This window comes from Vicugna pacos, chromosome 1 (assembly GCF_048564905.1).
Source record: "Vicugna pacos chromosome 1, VicPac4, whole genome shotgun sequence".
Lineage (NCBI taxonomy): Eukaryota > Metazoa > Chordata > Mammalia > Artiodactyla > Camelidae > Vicugna > Vicugna pacos.
The window spans coordinates 48,901,964-48,924,904 of NC_132987.1; the positions used below are offsets into that span (position 1 = coordinate 48,901,964).

A 22,941-nucleotide genomic window follows, 5' to 3' on the forward strand; every position below is an offset into this window, starting at 1 on the left:
ACTGCCCAAGGCAATCTACAGATTTAATGCAATCCCTATCCAATTACCCAGGACATATTTCACAGAACTAGAACAAATCATAATAAAATTTATATGGAACCATCAAAGACCTAGAATTGCTAAAGCATTACTGAAGAGAAAGAATGAGGCTGGAGGAATAACTCTCCCAGACTTCAGACAATACTATAGAGCTACAGTCATCAAGACAGCATGGTATTGGTACCAAAACAGACATATAGACCAATGGAACAGAATAGAGAGCCCGGAAATGAACCCACAAACTTTTGGTCAACTCATCTTCGACAAAGGAGGCAAGAATATACAATGGAATAAAGACAGTCTCTTCAGCAAATGGTGTTGGGAAAACTGGACAGCAGCATGTAAAACAATGAAGCTAGAACACACCCTTACACCATATACAAAAATCAACTCAAAATGGATTAAAGACTTAAACATAAGACAAGATACAATAAACCTCCTAGAGGAAAACATAGGCAAAACATTATCTGACATACATTTCAAAAATTTTCTCCTAGAAGAAATAAAAGCAAGAATAAACAAATGGGACCTAATGAAACTTATAAGCTTCTGCAGAGCAAAGGAAACCAGAGATAAAACAAGAAGAAAACCTACGGAATGGGAGAAAATTTTTGCAAGTGAAACCGACAAAGGCTTGATCTCCAAAATATATAAGCAGCTCATACGACTCAATAAGAAAAAAATAAACAACCCAATCCAAAAATGGGCAGAAGACCTAAACAAGCAATTCGCCAAGGAAGACATACAAATGATCAAAAAACACATGAAAAAATGTTCAATATCACTAATTATCAGAGAAATGCAAATCAAAACTACAATGAGGTATCACCTCACACCAGTCAGAATGGCCGTCATTCAAAAATCCAAAAATGACAAATGCTGGAGAGGCTGTGGAGAAAGGGGAACCCTCCTACACCGCTGGTGGGAATGCAGTTTGGTGCAGCCACTATGGAAAACAGTGTGGAGATTCCTCAAAAGACTAGGAATAGACTTACCATATGACCCAGGAATCCCACTCCTGGGCTTGTACCCAGAAGGAAATCTACTTCAGGATGACACCTGCACTCCAATGTTCATAGCAGCACTATTTACAATAGCCAAAACATGGAAACAACCTAAATGTCCATCAACAGGTGACTGGATAAAGAAGAGGTGGTATATTTATACAATGGAATACCACTCAGCCATAAAAACTGACAACATAACGCCATTTGCAGCAACATGGATGCTCCTGGAGAATGTCATTCTAAGTGAAGTAAGCCAGAAAGAGAAAGAAAAATACCATATGAGATCGCTCATATGTGGAATCTAAAAAACAAAAACAAACAAACAAACAAAAACAAAGCATAAATACAGGACAGAAATGGACTCATGGACAGAGAATACAGACTTGTGGTTACTGCGGTGGGGGGCGGGGTAGAGGGTGGGAAGGGATAGACTGGGATTTCAAAATTGTAGAACAGATAAACAAGATTACACTGTATAGCACAGGGAAATATACACAAAATGTTATGATAAATCACAGAGAAAAAAATGTGACAATGAGTGTGTATATCTCCATGTATGACTGAAAAATTGTACTGAACACTGGAATTTGACACAACACTGTAAAATGATTATGAATCAATAAAAATGTTAAAAAAAAATTCAAATGAAACTATAAAAGTATCTGAAGAAAATTAAGTTTTCTCTTTTTAGTTTTATTTCATTATGGTAAGAACACTTAACATGAAACCTACCATCTTAACAAATTTTTAGGGGGTATAATTCACTATTTGTTAGTGACTATAGGTACAGTGTTGTATAGTAGCTCTCTTAGTTAACTGAAACATTACTAGTAACTCCCCATTTTCCCCTCCTTTTAGCCCCTGGCAACCACCATTTCATTCTCTGATTCTACAAATTTGACTATTTTAGGTGTCTCATATAAATGGAATCATGTAGTGTTTGTCTTTCTGTGACTACTCATTTACTTAGAAAAATGTCCTCAAGGTTCATCCATGTTGTCATATATTACAGAATTTCCTTCTTTTTCAAGACTAAAGAGTATTCTATTGGATGTACATACCATGTTTTCTTTATCCATTCATCTGTCAATGGACATTTATGTTGTTTTCATATCTTGGTGCTTATAAATAGCTCTACAATGAATATGGGAATACTAGCTCTTCAAGATCCTGATTACTATTCTTTTTGAATAAATATCCAGATTTTGATTTGCATTTCCTGCAACTGATTGGTGACATTGAATATCCTGTCATATAGCTGTTAGCCATTTGTATGTCGTCTTTGAAGATATGTTTATTCAAATCTTTACCTCCATTTTTTTAACATTTTTTACTGATTTATAATGATTTTACAATGTTGTGTCAAATTCCAGTGTACAGCACAATTTTTCAGTTATGCATGAACATATATGTATTCATTGTCACACTTTTTTTTCTCTGTGAGCTACCATAAGATCTTGTATATCTTTACCTCCATTTTCTAACTGCATTATTAGATTTTTTGCCATTGAATTGTATGAGTTTCTTAAATATTTTAGATATTAACCCCTTATCACATATATGGTTTACAAACATTATTCCTCATTCCATAGGTTGTCTTTTCATTCTGTTGATTCTTTCTTTTGCTGTACAGAAGATTTTTAGTTTGATGTAGTCCCATTTATTTACTTTTGTCTTTTTGCCTGTGCTTTTGATGTCATATTAAGTCACTGCCACTACCAATGTTTTTAAGTTTTTCTCCTCTGTTTTCTTCTAGGAGTTTCACAGTTTCAGGTCTTAATTTTACATCTTCAATCAACTGTGAGTTGATTTTGTGTATGGTATAATATAAAGGTCTAATTTCATTCTTTTTTATGTTCCCAGTGAGCCCAGTGTTCCCAATACATTTGTAGATAGACTATTCTTTCACCGTTGTATATTCTTGGCACCCTTGTTGAATATAAGTTGACTACGTATGTGTGGATCTTTTTCTGGGCTCTCTGTTCTGTTCCACTGGTCTATATGTCTGTCTTTATGACAGTACCATACTGTTTCAGTTAATAATACATTGTAATATGTATTTTTAAATATATTGTAATTATTTTTAAATCAGGAAGTGTGATGCCTCCAGCTTTGTTCTTTCTCAGGATTAGTTTAGCCATTCTACGGTCTTTTGTAGTTCCATATGAGTTGTAGAATCATTTTTCTGTATATTTCAGTTTAAAATGCCATTGGAATTCTAATAGAGACTACACTGAATCTGTAGATCACATTAGGTTGTGTGGACACTTTGACAACATAAGTCTGAAGCCATAAACACAAAATGTCTTTCCATTTGTTTTCTTTCATCTGTGTTTATAGTTTTCAGTATACAAGTCTTTCACCTCCTTAGTTTTAAGTTTATTCCTTTTTTTTTTTTTTTGGTGTTATTGTAAATGGGATCGTTTTCTAATCTCCTTTCCAAATAGTTCATTGTTAGTGTATAGAAACACAACCGGTGTTTTTGTATGTTGATTTTGTATCCTGAAACTTTACTGAATTTATTAGTTGTAACAGTATTTGGGTGGAATCCTTAAGATTTTTTTTTATCTACAAGTTCATGATATCTGCAAACAGGAACAATTTTACTTCCTGATTCGGAAACTCTTAATTTCTTTTCTTGCCTAATTGCTCTGGCTAGGACTTACAGTATTTAGTTGAATGGAAATGGTAAAAGAGGGAATTCTTGCCTTGTTACTGATCTTATCAGAAAAACTTCTAGTTTTCACCATTGATGATGATAGCTGTGGGCTTTTCACCATTGATGATGTTAGCTGTGGGCTTTCCATATAAGGCCCTTATTTTGTTTTGTTTTTGTTTTTGTTTTTGTTTCAGGGGAGGTAATTAGTTTTATGTATTTATTTAATGGAGGTGCTAGGGATTGAACCCAGGACCTTGTGCATGCTAAACATGTGCTCTACCGCTGAGCTATACCCTCCCCCACCCCTTATTTTGTTAAGTTACTTTCTTTCTGTTCCTAGTTTGTTGAAAGTTTTTAATTATAAAGAGGTGTTTAATTTTGTCAAACACTTTTTCTGAATCTACTGAGATGATCATGGACTTTTTTCCTTTATTCTGTTAATGTTATTCTGTTAATACATCACATTAATTGATGTTTTTAATGTCGAATCATTCCTGCAACCCAGGGGTAAACCCCACTTGGTCATGGTGTGTTATCCACTTAATGTGCTACTGGATTCAGCTTGCTAGTATTTTATTGAGGATTTTTACACCTATGTTCATCATGGATATTGGTCTGTAGTTTTATTTTCTTATAGTGTCCTTGTCTGGCTTTAGAATTGGGGTAAAATGCTGGACTCATAAAATTAGTTTGGGAATGTTCCCTTCTCTTCAGTTTTTTTAGAAGAATCTGAGAATTATTGGTGTTAATTCTTTAAATGTTTGGTAGAATTCATCTGGTTTGGGTTTTCCTTTTTAAGGAGGTTTTTGACTACTGATTCCATCTATCTACTATTACTGTATTATTATCTATTTCTCCTCTCAGTTCTGTTGATGTTTGTTTTATATATTAAAGTGCTCTGATGTTGGGTGCATATATTTATTGTTATATATTCCTGATTGATTGACCATCTTTATCACTATATAATGATCTTCTTTTCTCTTGACAATGGTGACAGTTTTTGACTTAAAGTCTATTTTTTCTGATATAAGTATAGGTACTCTTGCTTTCTTTCAGTTAAAATTGGCATGGAATATCTTTTACTATCTCTTCACACTCAGCCTATGTGTGTCCTTAAATATAATGTGAGTTTCTAACAATATATACTGTATAGCACAATATATTCAATAGCTTGTAATAAACTATAATGAAAAAGAATATATATATATGTATATATAACTGAATCACTATGCTATACACCAGAAACTAACACAACATTGTAAATCAACTATACTTCAATTTTTAAAAAGTGAGTCTTATAGACAGTATATGGTTGGGTACTATTTTTTAATCCATTCTGCTATTTCATATCTTTTGATTGGGGAGTTTAATTCATCTACTTTTAATGTAATTATAGATAGATAAGAATGTACTACTGCTATTTTGTTGTTTCCTGTAGTCTTGTGGTACTTTTGTTTGTGTGTTCTGTTCGTTGCTTGTATTGATATGGTTTAACTTCTTTCTCTTTTTCTTTTTTGTAACTTCCGTAAGATTTTTCTGTGTATGCAGCATTACCTTGGGGCTTACGTAAAATATCTTACAGTTATAACAGTCTATTTTAAGTTGATAACACCTTAAGTTCGGTCACATACAAAAATTCTATATCTTAACTTCTCCCCTACACTTTGCTTTGTTGTCACAATTTGTATCTATCTTTATTGTGTATCATTTAACACAATTTTAATTATTTTTAATATTTAGTCTTTTAACTTTTATACTAGAATTTTAAATGATATACCAAATACCATTATAGAAATTCAGTATTCTATATTTGCCTATATAGTTATCTTAATGAACAAGTTTCTTACTTTCTTATGCTATAATGTTGTTGTTTAGCATCCTTTCATCTCAACTTAAAGAACCCCCATTAGCATTTCTTATAAGGCAGGTCTAGTGGTAATGAACTCCTCAGTTTTTTTTTTCTCTGGGAAAGTCTTTATCACTTCTTCCTTAGAAAGTAAATAAGCATCCATAATGAGCAATTAATTATAATTTTGTTTAAACTTTTGCAAGAATGGATAAACCATAAGCTCAAGGGGATTACTCCATATTTTATCACAGAGTCAAGTTCTTCACTTTGTTTAATTCAGATCTCCTCTTTTAATTTAAGCCCTTCTCCCTCTTTGTGTCTTCTGGTAACATGAAATTCAACTGGTCAGCATCTTCATAAACACCCTTATTGAAACAACCCAATCCAAAAATGGGCAGAAGACCTAAACAAGCAATTCTCCAATGAAGACATACAAATGACCAATAGACACATGAAAAAATGCTCAATATCATTAATTATCAGAGAAATGCAAATCAAAACTACAATGAGATATCACCTCACACCAATCAGAATGGCCATCATTCAAAAGTCCACAAATGATAAATGCTGGAAAGGGTAAGAAGATAAGGGAACCCTCCTACACTGTTGGTAGGAATGCAGTTTGGTGCAGCCATCGTGGAAAACAATATGGAGAGCCCTCAAAAGACTAAAAATAGATGTACCATATGACCCAGCAATCCCACTCCTGGGCATAATTCCAGAAGGAACTCTAATTCAAAAAGACACCTGCACCCCAATGTTCATAGCAGCACTATTTACAATAGCCAAGACATGGAAACAGTCTAAATATCCATCAACAGATGACTGGATAAAGAAGTTGTGGTATATTTATACAATGGAATACTATTCAGCCATAAAAAGTGACAACATAATGCCATTTGCAGCAACATGGATGCTCCTGGAGAATGTCATTCTAAATGAAGTAAGCCAGAAAGAGAAAGAAAAATACCATATGATGTCACTCATGTAGAATCTAAAAGGAAAAAAGAAGACAAATGAACTTAAATATAAAACAGAAACAGACTCACAGACATAGAATACAAACTTGTGGTGTTGGGGGGAGAGGGGTGGGAAGGGACAGACTGGGAGTTCAAGATTTGTAGATACTTACAGGTATATATAGAATAGATAAACAAGTTTATATTGTATAGCACAGGGAAACATATATAAGATCTTGTAGTAGTCACAGTGAAAAAGTATGAAAATGAATATATGTATATTCATGTATGACTGAAAAATTGTGCTGTACACCAGAAATTGATACAACATTGTAAACTGATTATAACTCAATTAAAAAAGTTGAAAAAAATTTTTAAAAAATTAAAAAAAACACCCTTATTGAAGCCAAGGACCAAATCACTGCCTTGGACCCATTTGACAGTAACTCTCAGAAGCAAAGCTTCAAATTTAAATAAAAGGGGGACAATGGAAGGAGTTCTTCATTAACAATATGTACAGAATAAATCAGTTTAACATTTACCGTGCAACTTTACAATACATAAGCAGGACATTATGCTCCTGACTTTAGAACTCCATCCAGAGTTTATGAAATATGTTCATGAATAAACATAGCAAAACAGGCACTAAATGGTATCTATTAACTATTATGAACATCATAATATTATTTTTATTAATTCTCATTCCCAAGAATAGCACCTTGAACAGTGCTTTATATGTACTAAGAATTCATTAGATATTTGGGGATGAAAGTTAGGGGAGGGAGGAGGGAAATGAGGGAAAATGGAACAAAGGTATTTTTTGCTGTAGTCACAAGCTTCCCACGAAACAAGTACAACCAAACACTTCCCACTTTGAAATCTAGTTCTTTAGAAGAAAGGGAATATGATCATCAAATTCAAATTCCTTGCATCACATCTAAGAATATGTCTCATGGAGGAAAAAGTCAAACTTTAGGATAGTTTTACTTAGGAAAATCATTAAATATCAGAAATCAAGTCTATGTGACTTAAAGGATAATGTGTCTCACTTTATTAGGGAAAGGAAAAATTAAGTATAAAAAATGAAAATGGTCATATACATGAACTGACCCCTCTCCTGGTGTCATTTGTATTCTTAACTAAATTTATTCACAGTCTGAATTGCTAGGTATGGTTCAGCAAACTATGATTTTAAAAAATGATACACTGGAGAAAAAGAGGTGGGACAAAGGTAATCACTTCAAACAAACTGTTTTAAACTGGCTGAACTTTGCCCCATTCATAAATGTTATGTTTATGTAAAATGAAACTCACAAGGGAGTTCTTTCTTTTGCTTAAATTCTGTCCTACCACCTAATTTGTTAACATATGGTCTGAGAGTTGAACAGTTTGTGCCTAGGAACTCAAAAATACATAACACATAAGAAATACAGAATGGCTATGATCTTGATGCAGAACATGTTGCCATCTATTGTTTGTCAGAGGAAAGAGGATGAAAATTTCAGAACCTAAATGAATAAGATGAATTAGTATCTGGGTGGCATTTGCCTCATAAACATTCCAGTAGAAATGGGAAAACAGGACAATCCATCAACATGTTAAAAAAAAAAAGAAAAACAAAAAGAATTTTAGTTAAATAAAAATGATTTATAACCATAGAAGACTTAAGGATAGAGATGTTTAAGGCTTCCCAAACTTTAGGTAATGGGCCGTCTGGAATTTAAGTAGGTGGAAATGGCTTTTTAGTGAATGCTGAAACCAGAGAAATTAAAATTATCCTTTATAGCTTATGACAAGCACTCTAAAATGCTTCAAGAAAACCCCCAACAAATATAGAGATGACTTTAAGAACATAAGCTCCATGAGGACAGAAGTTTATACACCTTTTTCATCCACTGTATCCCTAGTGCCTACAACCATGACTAGAACAGAGGAGGTATTCAATAAACTCTGTTTAATCGATTTTATAGGATTTAATATTATATAGCAGGGAGTAAAACTAGAGGCTCCTTGGTCTATAAGGAAAATGGAAGGAATGAATGGAGGGAGGAAGAAAGGTAAGAAGGAAAGGGAGGAAAGAAGAGAAGTAGAAGGAAGGACGATTTCTCTTAGTGAATAAAACAAGTAAGTTAAATACTACGCAGTCCATAAAAATACCATCACATCACCCTATCGATTCAGTCAATCATTTAGGAATTAATTCCACCCCAGTCATCATGGCTACTCATAGTGTCTGAAAGCTCAAATCTAAAATGTTTTGATTTATGGAGTAAACTGCAACAAAGTAGGCAAACAAGTAAGCCAGTGGCATATAAATCTTCCTCTATTGTAACAGTTTCACATATGTTTTTCAAATTTAAAATATATCATGGAAAAATAGAGTTAAAGTAATTTACCTGGTAGAACCAGTCACATTTAGTACAATTCAAGGAGAAAGCTGAAGGAAATTTTTGTGTCATTCTATGAAGAGCTACTGTTTTCAGCACTGTCTTACATCTATAACTTCTGAGTACACATTCTTCTTGTTGTCAGTGATGACCATCAACAAAAAAAGTGACCCTCTCAAAAAATAAATTTTGTTCTTATATAAGTGGAATGTTCACCTCAAAAGTAAAGACTTCCTTTAAATGCTGAAATCTTGGAATCAGCTTCTTCATGCTAGAATCAGAAGTCCACAAACTATCTTCCTTGTAGAGTTGCTTTGTCATTACTGATCATAAGAATCAAATAAAAGCATAATTTCAAAAATAAACTTGTCTCTCTAGTACAAAGCTGTTCATTAAACACTGGTAGTCAATCATCAGCTTGTCCTGTTTATCCCATGTTCCCACAATGTAGGCGGCCTGCTGACACGGTAACTGGCTGAGGAGTTGATGGGTTTCTCCCAGGGGCAAAAAGTGTATATCGGCCCAGTGAATGCAATCTGCTGGTAGGCTGAATCCATCTCTTGTTTTCAATTTGGCTATCAGAAATAATGAACTGTCACACTGAGCCTTTCCTCTGAACCTCTGGAAGTCACTTTCTCTACACATTGTGAGGCTTCTGTCAATGACAAAGAGCCTCAGGATACTGTAAAAGGAATTACATCAGGAACATACCACCTGTAGAAGGAGAAATCCAGGAGGCCAAATGATGCTGCACCTTTTGTGCCTCCTCCCAGATTTAAACAGAACTTCAGGCAAAATAGAGGTCTGGCCCTGGGGATATTTTTAGGACTATCTGGCCACCTCCTCCTCTGCCTCTCTCCCAATGCACCCAACACCCCAGAAAAAGCTTCTTCTGGTGACTTGTCAATAGTTAAACTTCTTTGCTAGAGAAAAATATGAAAGAAAACTAACGTCTAGTATGCGTGTTCTATAGTAGGTGTTGTACACCCTCCCACATCAATTCTTACAGCCGTATGAAGCAGGCATTATTGACCTCATTTTATAGCACAGCAAACAGACTCCAAAGGGACAGAATACTTTCTCACACTCACAGAGCTGGTAGGGTAGAGTCAAATTTCTTAACCTAAATTTACTGTGTCATTCCATCCTACACTATAGGGCAAGGTAATATAATAAGTCCATGCTAAGAAAGAAATGACTAAACAAAAAGATTAATATATGATTTTCCCATAATATCTAGTCTTAACAGGAAAAAAGAGAAAATAATACTGGGTGACTGTAAGAGTAGCCCAGTCTCAGGACGTAAAAGGACTCTTGGAGCACTATGACAACCTTCACTTGTATTCAAAGTTACCCCTAAATACATCTGTAGCCTTGAGTATAGATATAAACAGAATTGTGTTGAGTTTATTCTGTTGCCAGTGGCACTAGTAAGTAAAGATCAACTATGAGTCATACCTAAGGACCATAGTAATACAGGTGAATTCTGGGGTCAAGGTTTTATTTGCTTCAGGAAAAAAAAAAAAAATTGGTCAGTTCAGTAAACCTGGGATTGTCCTAGGCCAAACAAAAGGGTCAGGGTGAGGCAGAGAAGTGAAAATAGACCAACCTAGCCTTTGGGTCCTCACAGAGCTTTCCAACAGAACAATCTGCAATGATGGAAATGGACTGTATCTGTGCTATGCAATACAATAGCCACCAGCCACATGTGGCTCCTGAGTACTGGAAATGTAACTAGCACAACCGAGGAAATGTGTTTTTAATTTTATTTAGTTTAAATTATTTAAATTGAAATAGCCATATATGGCTAGTGGGTACAATTTGGGCAGATTAGCTCACATAGCCACACAGACCCTTGCCTCCTCATGGCATCCTCCCTGATGTGTTGATCACCCAGCTTTAACCCAAGCCAGACTCAGACCCAAAAGGTGGCCTAGGCTGGACAAGCATTGGCAAGTGTCACTAAAAGTGAGGAATGTGTAAAGGAAAGAAAAGCAGAGGAAGTGTCAACAATGTCTCTGTTTCATTTTCTTTCTCTGAGTCCCTAAAATTGTCAGTTTGACATTTGTTCAGCAAAATTTCAGTCAGTGCAGGAATGAGCAAGACAGTGTTGACCCTCTAGATCACAGCCTAGCAGTGACAAAGGTGATGCTTGAGCCAACTAGGGGATGGTCAGGCAAGGAAGCATGGAAAGGACCCACATATGAAAAGAAGGGAAAGCAAGCAAGGCCTATTTGGAGAGGTAAGAGTAGGTTAGCATGACTGGAGCACAAGTGTTGTTATGGGCTGAATTGTGACCCCCCCAGAAAACTCGTACATGAAATTCTAACCCCCAATACCTCATAATGTGACTGTATTTGGAAATAGAGCCTTGAAAGAGAGAATTAAGTTGAAAAGGAGTCATCAGGGTGGGTCCTAATCTGATATGACAGGTTTATTTATAAGACGAAATATGGACACAGACACAAGAAGAAAAACTATGTGAAGACATCTCCATCTGCAAGCCAAGGAGAGAGGCCTCAGAAGAACCTAACCCTGCTGACACCTTTTTCTTGCACTCCTGGCCCCCAGAACTGTGAGAGAGTAGATTTCTGTTGTGATGGCAGCCCTAGCACATTAGCATGAGTATTTGTACAAGGAATAAGCCTAAAAAGTCAGCCTGGGACAAGTTCATGGGTGATCTTGATGTCATGCCAAAGAATTGAAGATTTATCCTAAAAATCACTGAAGGCTTTTAAGCAGGCAAATGACATGATCTGGTTTGCTTTTTTTTTTTTTTTAAGTTAATTCTATGTGTTGGGTTTTAACCTGCCCTGACCCTAGTCATCTGCTGATATTTGGCTTGCTAGACTCCAACCTTGGTTCTCATGTTACTTTAAATATTACATGACAGCAGGCATAGCTGCAATAAAACAGACAGTTATTCTTTAACTCTCTGATACTTGTCACAGGTCAGCAGACAGTCCTGTCTTAACATGTTTTCAAAGCCTGTACTTGCTGCACCTGTGTCAGACATGATTATTCCATATTCACTGAATAAAATTCCCTAAGTGCCTAAATGACCCTAAGATAGAAGAAGTTCAGCAAAAGGGAAAGGCACATTAACTCTTTCAAGTCACTAGGCTACCATTTAATGCATTATTGCAAATGCACTTTCAAATAAGTAACAGGTTGTAAGAGGCACTGAGACAATTCGCCCCTTAAGCTGACTTTAGACAGGCAGCTCTGAGCCATATGCTGGATGACTATGATGTAAGGAGGCTTTAAAATAAAAATAGACTATAAAATTTAAGTGCAAATGAGTACTGTCATCTTGGGAGTCAATTTGCTTATTCCAAAAACCTTCCAGTTACTCAGAATACTTTGGAAACTCTCCTTCTGGACACGTCTCCAGAGCTGGGTGATGAGACCTCCAGTTCTCAAGTCTCACTTGGGATCTATCTGCAGCCAACAAAAAGGGAGAATTTGATCCATCTGGGGAGCAGAGGGCCCACATCCAGGCTTCCTGGAAGCAGATACTTCCCAGGCTAAGATAGCCATGCTTTTGAGAGGTTGCAGGACCTGCACCTGCACCTGCACCTGGAAACTGGGCAGAGATCCCTTGAAGAATAAGAAGCCCCAGTGTTTATTTGGCATCTTTCATGGCATGTTGCTTTCTTGATTTCCACAATAACCATGCCTTAGGGGAGGCCAGGGGCTGAGGAAGAGATAGGAGGATACGAAGAGGTTTCCTGAACAACAGGATCATGGTTATATCATGGCACATCTGTACTTAATGAAAGGGAATATGCTACTCCTTCTGAATCCCTAACTGCCAGCCAATGAACAGAACTCATGGATCCCAATTTGAACTTCTCCTGTTACTTGACTTTCCTCCATACAGTTTCCTCTAAATATGATTGTCCTCCTTTCTATGCATCCTTAAACCCTACTTCTTCTCTCAGGTCAATTCGAATGCTACTTCCTTTATCAAGTCATTTCTAAACTCCCCAGCAAGAATTAATTAAGTCTTTCTCTAAATTCCCCTAGCCACTCTTTCATCCTTATATATAGTACAGTCATTTATAGTCTTCTACTGAAGGATAAGCTTCCTAAAGTCAGAGGCTATATGCCATTCATTTTGGTATCCTCCAACTCCTAAAGCAATGCCTAGAATAGAAAACAAAAGCTTCTGAATAAATCAATTAAAAGGAAAAAAAATCATAATAGTGTCAGTGTCTTAGTTCAGGCTACAATAAAAATATCATGGATTGGGTGGCTTAAACAATATACATTTATTTCTCACAGCTATGGAGACTGGGAAGTTTGAGATCACGGTGCCGGTATGGTCGGATTCTGGTAAGAGACCTTTTCCTAGTTTGCAGATGGCCATCTTCTTGCTGAGTCCTCACAGGGAAGAAAGAGAGAGATCACCTCTCTCGTCTTATAAGGACACTAATCCCATTCATGATGGTTCCACCCTCATGACCAAATTACCTGCCAAAGACTCTATCTCCTAATGTTATCACATTGGGATTATGCACCAACATAAAAATCGGAGGAGGACAAAATACTCAGTCAATGTAATATTCTCCAACTATTAGCATGAAGGGTGTGAACAGACTATAATAGCATAAGATCAAGACACAGAAGGACAGAAGCAAAGGAACAGATCAAGCAAAAAGGCCATGAAACCATGAGGAAATAGCTTGACACAGATTCTGAATCAGAGAGGCAGGCATACCTCAAGACACGACCAAACCAAAACCAACAATAGAGTACAGAACACAGAAATAAAGAAAACCTTAATGACAAAGCAAATTTCTACCTCAGGATCCAAGCCCCTTTATCATCTGCAAGACATGATAAAAGCTAGTTGCATTCCAAATGTCATCTTCATATGATGGTTATTTAGAATTTAGAATATAGTTTCCCATAGAAATAATGCTAAAATGGAAATAAGTTATGCAGACAGCCTGAAATTCTATTTAATTCATGACATACCTGAAGGACATAATAAATAGAACTATTTCAACCACAAGTGACCACCGTTTATAGAATAAATAAATGCTTTGAAAAATAAGGGGAAATTTCCCGTTTGGATTTAAATGGAAAAAGCTTATTATCTTTCCCATGAATTAAAAGTAAAAACTCTGGGAAGAAATAATAAAGCAACTATCTGAAGACTGAAAAGTTAATAACAGCATGTGAAATGATCAGGGAAATCAAACCTTGAGGAATGATCAATATGGTACTGAGTTTCGTAAGTTTTCTTTTCCTTTCCTATACCTCCTTACTCAGACACAGACAGCATAAATCATAGAACTTCATAGCAAAAATCTCCAAGAGAAACTTCTTTCTAGCTAAAGGACAAGATATGGAGGTGGGAGCCTACGCAACAGAGAGTATAGGGAAAATCCACCCCACCCCTTACTCTCCTGGCCCTTCCTTGAAGCAAATCCACAGGCAGCATCCTGTGGCAGAAGCAGTGTGCAGGCACTAAAACTCTAAGAGAAAATCTTCTCTTTGACTAGAGAAACTTGGAAATGAGGTTGATGAGCTCTGAACAATGTAGGGAGAATCCCTGTGATTTTTCCCTTTTTCTCTTGCTGTTTCATCACTGAGGCAGATTTGGTTGAGGGAAATAGATGACAGTGCAAAGAAGATAAAACCCCAGCTTTGCAACTAGAGGTCTATGAAAAGGGGTATCATATAACTGGAGGGTTTGGGAGCTAAAGAGAAGAGAGAGGACCCCCTAAGTCTACGCATGATGTCCTGGGTTCATGTATGAGCTGCGCATGTGTGGAACTGATCCAAAGCAGAAGAGCAAAGGCTTTGAGAATGAACCTACAGAACAGACCACCGCTGAGGTCACAGACTGGCCTCTGGTTGGAAAACAAGCAGAGCTTGTTCAGGTCTCCTTCTTGCTCATCTGATGCAGGTCTCACACGGGGATGGAGCCCTAAAAAGGCTCTAAAAACTAAATTGACATCAGATTCACAGCCCGCAGAAGATGGATTAGAACTTCTTGTCTAAATTGAACCAGGTTGACTGTTGACTTTCTCCAGAGCATTTTAATAGGACCCAAATACCATAATACTGTAATACTCATACTATAATACTATAATATTCATAATACTATATTCAAAATGTCCAGGACACAATACATCATTAATCAAAATCTCAACTACTCTCAGTGTAAAAGACAGTCAACAGATGGCAATCCAGTGATGACCAGATGTTGGAATTACCAAAGACTTTAAAGTAGTTATTGTAAACTAAGCTCCATGAAGGAAGAGTAAGCTCTCTCAAATGAATGGAAAGACAGAAGTGCTCACCAAAGAAATAGAAACTATATACAATGACAAATAAATGCAAATTTGGGGATTAAAGAATATATTAACTAAAATAAAATATTAATGAGGTAGACTCAATAAAAAAAAATAAAGAGTGAAGGAACTGAATAAAGATCTATAGAAATTATCCAATCTGAACAACAGAAAGAAAAATTGTAGGAAAATGAACAGAGTGACAGAAATTTGTCAAACAATCTCAAAATTCTAGAATTCAGATCATTCGAACCCTAAAAAGAAAAAAGAAAGAATTTCTGAAGAAAAAATTTCAAAAAATAATGGCTTATATTTTCCAAAATTTGGTGAAAGATGTAATTTACATACTTCAAGAAGTTCAGTGAACCTCAACAGTATAAACTCAAAGAATAAGAATCCTAGATACATCATAATCAAATAACTAAAGACCAATTTTTTGAAGAAAAAAAATAGAAGAAGTCAAGAGTAAAATATCACAATAAATATAGGGCAACAATGGTTCAAGTGACTAAAGATTTCTTATCAGAAACCATGGAGGACAAAATACAATGGAACATTTTATACATAGTAAAAGAACTACCAACCAGAGAAAATATCCCTCACAGATGAACAGGGAAAAAAGATATCATCAGGTGAAGGAAAACTAAGAGAATTCATCAGCAGTTGATCTGCTCTAAAATAAATACTAAAAGAAGTTTTTGAGGCAGCAGGGAAATTATAACAGAAAGAAACTTGGAATTTCAGGAATAAAGAAGAAATAACATAAGTAGTAAATATCTAAGTGAAAAAAACATACTTATATTACATTCTTTAAAATATCTATGACAGTATGACTATTAAAAGCAAAAACGATAACATTGTCTGGTGGGGTTTAAAATTATGTAGATGTCATACACATGCCATCTACAACAAAAAGAATTCAAATAATCGAAAAGCGGTCAGGAAAGGAAAAACAGGAAAATGAAAAATAGAGGGAACAAACAGTAAACAAATTAAACGTCAGACCTAAATCCAACCATGTCAATAATTACACTGAAAGCAAATGGTCTGAATATACTAATTAAAATAGGTTGTCAAAATAGATAAAATATAAGACCTATAGGGTAAAAGTACAATGATGGGAAAAGATCTACCACAGGAACACTACTCACAAGAAAGCCAGAAAGCTATATTAATATCAGACAAAAATGAAATTTTAGAACATGGAAAGTTACCAGGGATAAAGAAGATCAATACATAATGATAAAAGAGTCAATTCATACCAAGAAGATGCAGCAATCCTAAATTTCTATGCACCTGAAATACAGACCTTGAAAATAACCAAAACAAAAGCTAATAACTGAAAGGAGAAATAGACAAATCCACATTATATATGGAGACTTCAACATTTCTCTCTCAACAATCAAAAGAACTAAAAGAAAAATCAGGAAAAAATATGGAAGAACGGAACACCATCATACAACTGGGCTGATTTAATTGACATTTACCAAACACTTCACTCAACAACAGCAGATTACATACTCCTTCAAATACACATGAAACATTCACTGAGAGGACATTTTCTACCTTGTAACATGAACCTTAAGAAATTTAAAAGAATGGAAATCATACAAAATGTGTTTACTTACCATAATGGAACTAAACTAGATATCATAACATAGAGGTCTGAAAAAAATCCCCAAATATTTGGAAATTAAACAGTATATTTCTGAATAATCCTTGGGTCAAATAAGAAGTCTCAAAAGAAATTAGAAAATATTTTGAATTAAATTAAAATACAACTCATCAAAATTTGAGGGATATAGCTAAAGCAGTGCTTAGAGGGGAAATTTATAGTACTAAATGCTATTATTATAAAAGGAGAAAGATCTCAAATCAATAAGGTACACTTCCACTTAAGAAATTAGATAAGAGCAAACTAAACCCCAAACAAGTAGAAAAAAAAGAAATGATTACAATACCAGAAACCAATGAAAGTGAAAAAAGAAAACAAAGAAAATGAAATTAAATCAAAACTTCATTCTAAATAACCTATAATGAAAAAAAAACCAATATATGTATGTGTATGCACAGCTGAACTACTATGCTATACACCAGAAATTGACACATTGTAAACTGATTATACTTCAATAATAAAAGTTGGTTCTATAAAGAAATCAATACATTTGATAAATATCTAGCCAGACAGATCAATTTTTTTAAAAAAGCAAAGATACAAATCATTTATATCATGAATAAAAGAGGGTATGTTACCATTTACTTCAGAAACATTAAAAGGAAAATAAAAGAATACTAAAAAGCAACTCCATAGCTATAAATTCAATAACATGAGTAAAATCAAGCAGTTTCTGGAAAGATTCAAATAACCCAAAACCTACTAAAAAAGAAATAAATAACTTAAATATTCCTATATCTACTAAAGAAATTGAATTTGTAATTAAAATCCTCCTGGCAAAGAAAACTCCAGATCCAAATGCTTTTACCAATGAATTCTACCAATTGATTTTTGAAAAGATGCAAAGGAAGACTCAACAGAGAAAGAATAATTTTCACAACAAATGGTGCTGGAACAATTGGCATAAATATTCCCCCCAAAAAGAATCTTGACCTATATTTCACACTTTATGCAAAAATTAACTTGAAATGCATCATAGCTTTAAAATGTAAATCAGAAAACTGTAACACTTTTGAAGAAAACACAGGAAAAATTCTTTATGAACTTGGGTACAAAAGAGTTTTCAGATACAACACCAAAACCATGATCCATTGAAAAAAAACTGATAAATTAGTCTTCATCAAAACTAAAAACTTTTGCTTGGGGAAAGACACTATTAAGAGAGTGAAAATACAAGGTACACATTAAGAGAAAATATTTGTATATCACATTCCCATGTATTGTGAATATATAAAGAACACTTGAAACTGCAAGAAAACAAAAAAAGGGCATAAAATTTGAACAGACATTTCATAAAAGAAGAGGTATAAACGGCAAAAAAGCAAATGAAAAGATGCTCAGCATCATTAGACATTACGGAAATGCAGACTGAAACCACAAAAAGATAACTACACTTCTAAGAGAATAATTTCGGGGGTTTTTTTGAGCAACTAGAATTCTCATACATTGCTGGTGGGAATGCAAAATGGCATAACCACTTGGGAAAACAATTTGGTAGTTTCTCAGAAAGTTAAATATACATTTACCATATGATTCAAAGTCAGAAATTTCACATCTAGTATTTATATTAAAAAGCTGAAAATTAATGTTGCAAAAAAACTTTAATACATAGTTTTAAATGTTTTAAAGAGTATTAAAGAATTTTAATACATGGTACAGCAGGACAGAATTTGGCAGGACAAGGGAACTTTTCTTTATCCTGGTTGTGATGGTGGGTACATGATTTCTGCATTTGTCTAAATGTTTTCATTAAAAAAATAAAATATAACGACATAAAAATAAAGGGAAATAAACTTCGAATGGAACAGATTCTCTAATTCTCTGTTCCTCACTCACTTCAGCATCAATAATTGCCAGAAACAGATTTGAGTACCATTTTGGTGGGAGGGGCAGAGCAGGGAAAGACAGGGCTAGGGCTGGCCTTTCTGGACTCTATATCTTTATGCTTTTATAATAAAAGATTTTTCCAGTTCATTTACTCTTTTTCCTAGTAGTGAAAATGGGGACCAGTGGGCCACTGTCTCTATAAGGAAATGAAGAGGAAAAGTTGACCTTGTTTGCATGGGCAAATCCTTCCTAAATTGGCTATTCTTAAATCAAGCATATACTGATATAGTACATTTCTTTCACTGCACCTAGAAAAGCCTGACACCATAAAAGTAAAAACTTGATTCTGCTATTTAAAAATAAAAGTCTATTACTACTTAATCAAACAACTTAACAAAACTCTCTACTCTCATGTTGGTCCTAAATTGAACAGAAACACTTTTGTTTATTTTTAAACCTAATTGTATTTTGTGGATTTCTGTAGGTTACCTAATTCTTTCTTTGAATGAGTAGAATAATTGTTTTTTAGCTTTAATTACTTGCTCTGTGTATTCAATAGCCATTTGTGTGCTTACATGTTCTGTTACATACTTGACTACCTCAGTCTTACTTGCTTATAACCATAATTTTCTATTATACAGAAAAAGAAATTGTTTCTGCTGTCTTTTTATTGTCTTAAATAGGTTTTGGTACAGTAAAATCAAATTTCCTTGGTTTAAAATATTTTACTGTATTGTCATAGCATTGAATATTCACTGACGACAATGTTCTAGAATGGATTAAAACACTGCTACAATAGTTCTTTTAGCTAGTCTGAATACTCTGAAAATTGACATTCTTAACATCTCTCTAGTATGAAACGTCAATCTACAAATCAGACTCATCAATCAGAGGCAGCTTGGGTTAGATTACTTTATCTTCACCTTAGATCCTGCAAAAACCACAGAATTGATATACTGGGCAACAGACCTGATAAAAATACAACAGAGGTTATCTCACATGACTTTAACTAAGTAGCAAAACCGAGAGGGAAAAATAAAATCTCTCCCTAGACCTTACACAAATATGAAAGAATTCTTCAAGTATGTAAGACATGAAGACATTGGCTCAAAAATAAATTTTGATTTAGAATGTAGAAAGCCATTCACTAGCACTGGGAAACAATGGGATAAACTGGAAAATACTTGGAGAAAAACTATATAACTGAAGTTGCCTCTCAGTCTTTCTTTATTAACATACTAAGCTAAGAGATGAATAGATTCTTTCCCTTAAAACAAAGCTATCAGTCGAAAGGCTATTCTTTTTCACAAGTTCTTGAGAAGTGACTGGCAGGTAGGTCAAAGGCAAAGTGTGCTTACTTGCTCTGCCTTCATCCTGCTCTCCAGACTCCACTTTGGACATGTTATCCCTCTTTGTGCCATCACCTTAACCTCAAGTCATGCTCAGAAATCACTAACCCTGACACTTCTGTTGTCACCCTGTTATTCTGACAGGTTCTTCAACTACCTCACTGAGTATTCATACAAGGCATCTTACTCAATTATCAAAAATAATAAATATAACACAACAACTAATACTCAGAGAGTGCTATCTATTCCTTCCTTCATTTAACGAATAGATTTTGAGCTGGTTTTAGGTATGTCGCCTCCACCAAGGGCTAGAGAAGTGATGAACAAGACAGAAGTGATTTATGTTTTCATGGACTATAAAGTCTTGTATGTAAAAGAGGCCTTAGAAAATAACTGCACAGATAATTATTAGCTGTGATATACATTCTGAAAGAAAAGTGCAGGGTGAACTGAGAGCATGTAACAGAAAGACTTCTTGGTCTGGGAAAGCTAAGAATTTCCAAAAGAAATAACATTCAACAGAGTGTTATCTATACTGTGACCTGAAGAGGGGGACAGGTGGAAGGAGGATCTGGAGCATGGACCTGGAAAGGAGTAATGAGACAGAACTAAGTAGCAAGAAGTTGACCTGTATTATGTTACTGAATGTGCAAAATGAGAACTTGACATGTAGTCAGAGGAAACAGGTTTCTGATCCAGCTTTGCCACTTAGTTGCCATGAAACCTTGGGTAATTCACTTAATCTTTCTTATCTTCAGTATATCCATCTCTTGGGGGGGGGGGGGCGAGTGTACTTTTTTTATTACAGTATCTTATCTCCAGTATATTCACCTATAAAACGAAGGTAATAACTGTCCTATAAATCTCACGTTGTCAATACCATCACTTAGCATAACAACTGGCACACAAAAAAATACATTCCACAATTTTTTAATGGTTTCAGTCATAATTCCTGCCAAGTTTTGTATGGGCATGAGGGCATACGGCATTAAAAAAAAAAAAAAAACAGGCATATAGCTTCTACTTTTTGCATTCCATTGGTTCCAGGCTTCCATATAGGGTATCCTTCAGCTGGGAGCTAGCTCATCCCCAAACCTCTCTCCTTTCTTCTTAGGAGGTGGTAAATAGTTTCAAAATGTAAACAAGACCAAAGAAGTGTCATGAAATAGAGTTATTTAGAGAGAGTAGACTTCTCCCTAAAGAAATTCAAAGTATAACTTTAGACTGCCCTATGGCCAGGAAGCCTATGTTTCCAAGCTACCCTGAATCTTGAGTATTAGAGACTCTGCAAAAAGGAGAAAATGGTAGGAGGTAAGTACTCTGTAATTCACACTTTTTCTAGAATTGGATTGATAATGCCAAACAAGGAATGCTAGGTAAGTACTAAACAGCAGATCTGAGGTAGTGATAAACTTAAGAAACTTCAACTGAGGCTTTGATATGAAAAGATGAACCTAACAGACTGATGTTCCTCCATCCAAAAATTGATCGAAAAAACTCACAATAATAATGACAAGACTAAATAACACATTTACCTGTCCGTTGGCCAAGCTTCCAAAAGACCAGAGGACACAGCCAACAACTCAGAGTAACCTCCATTAACAGAATGAGAGACTGAAAAAGCTACTAGTTTTGTGAGGCAGATATCTCTCCTTTATGTCACCTCAGGAACAGCATTAATCTTTTTGCTTTGTGTAAAAGATTCAGAATTGCTTTCTGAGTGACTGGCTATTTCACAAAAATTCCAGGGAGATAAAGCCTTTCACCTCTAGCTGCCCAGCCTGAATCAGTAGTGCCTGAAATTTACTACCATTTAAAAGCCAAGTGTTGACCTGTGTGAAATGAAAGGTTACAGAATATAATGCCACAGAGGCAGGTTTCAGCAGCTCAGGGTGACATCTGAGTCGACGCACATGGAACAGCTTGAAGGCATGGAAAGGGTTAAATGGCTCCGGGCCGGGTACTTATTTCTAAAACACCACAATAAAATTTGACAGGCCTTAATTACAAAGTAGATGCACAGAGAAGGATTATTTGATGTTTCAGAGATCACATGATTCAATCCCCAGGCACCAGCTGTGCCCACACTTTGTAAAATGCTTAATACCTGAGGCCCCCTATGCACACAGTCGCACGCTCGCTCGCTCTCCACAGTACGCGCGCGTGCGCACGCACACCTCCGAAACAACCAGTTGCTCTTTTCTTCCTAGTGAGAGTGCGCTCTTTCAAGATCCTCTCTCAGTTGTAACATTCTGACTTTACTGAATAATAAGGGGGACCTTTCAGCTATTATATTACTAAGAAGAATGAATCAGGAAAAAAAGAAAACTAACTGCCCATCTTCAACCTTTCATTATCCTCTTGAAAAAGGGTTTCTACCTCCACATTGTGCCTCTGCATCAAAAGACCCTGATACTTATCTCAGTAGGTAGGAGCGGCTAGAACGGCTGGTAGAATTCCTGAGAATAAAAACAGAATCCGGGTAATAAAGTCTAACCTTTTTCTTTTCCTCTCCGCTTTGTTTCCCTCGTTCACAGGGCACCGCGTGCATAGGCCTCACACCCGACGCTTCTCACCAGAGTTCCTCAAGGAGCGGCGGCAGCCTGACCCGTCAGCACGCAGCACTTCTGCACAGACCTCCGCGATTCAAGATGGCGCCGGCCCGCCGGGGCGTGTGCAGAGGCGCTGCGCTCGGCACTGCGACCTGGAGCGCGGGTGCCGCTCGGCCGCGGGAGCTCTGGGAGCATCGCGAGAACTCCGCCCTTCCCCGCTGCGGAGAACCGGGTAGATCAGCCTGTCCATGGCCTGTTACCGGAGCGCGTGCTGCAGAGCGGGAACTCGCACGTCTCCCTTCTCTGATCCAAAAAGAGAGCTTTCCTTTG

At 35.8% G+C, this 22,941-nt stretch overlaps 1 long non-coding RNA gene across 1 annotated transcript in view; it reads right to left on the reverse strand.

Moving 5' to 3' along the window:
* Positions 1 to 22,741, reverse strand: part of LOC140696451 (uncharacterized) — a 50,856-nt gene extending 28,115 nt beyond the window's left edge. The window contains exon 1 of the long non-coding RNA XR_012072804.1: positions 22,557 to 22,741. This is a non-coding gene — a long non-coding RNA (uncharacterized lncRNA). The remainder of the gene's footprint in view (positions 1 to 22,556) is intronic.
* Positions 22,742 to 22,941: the final 200 nt, after the last annotated feature.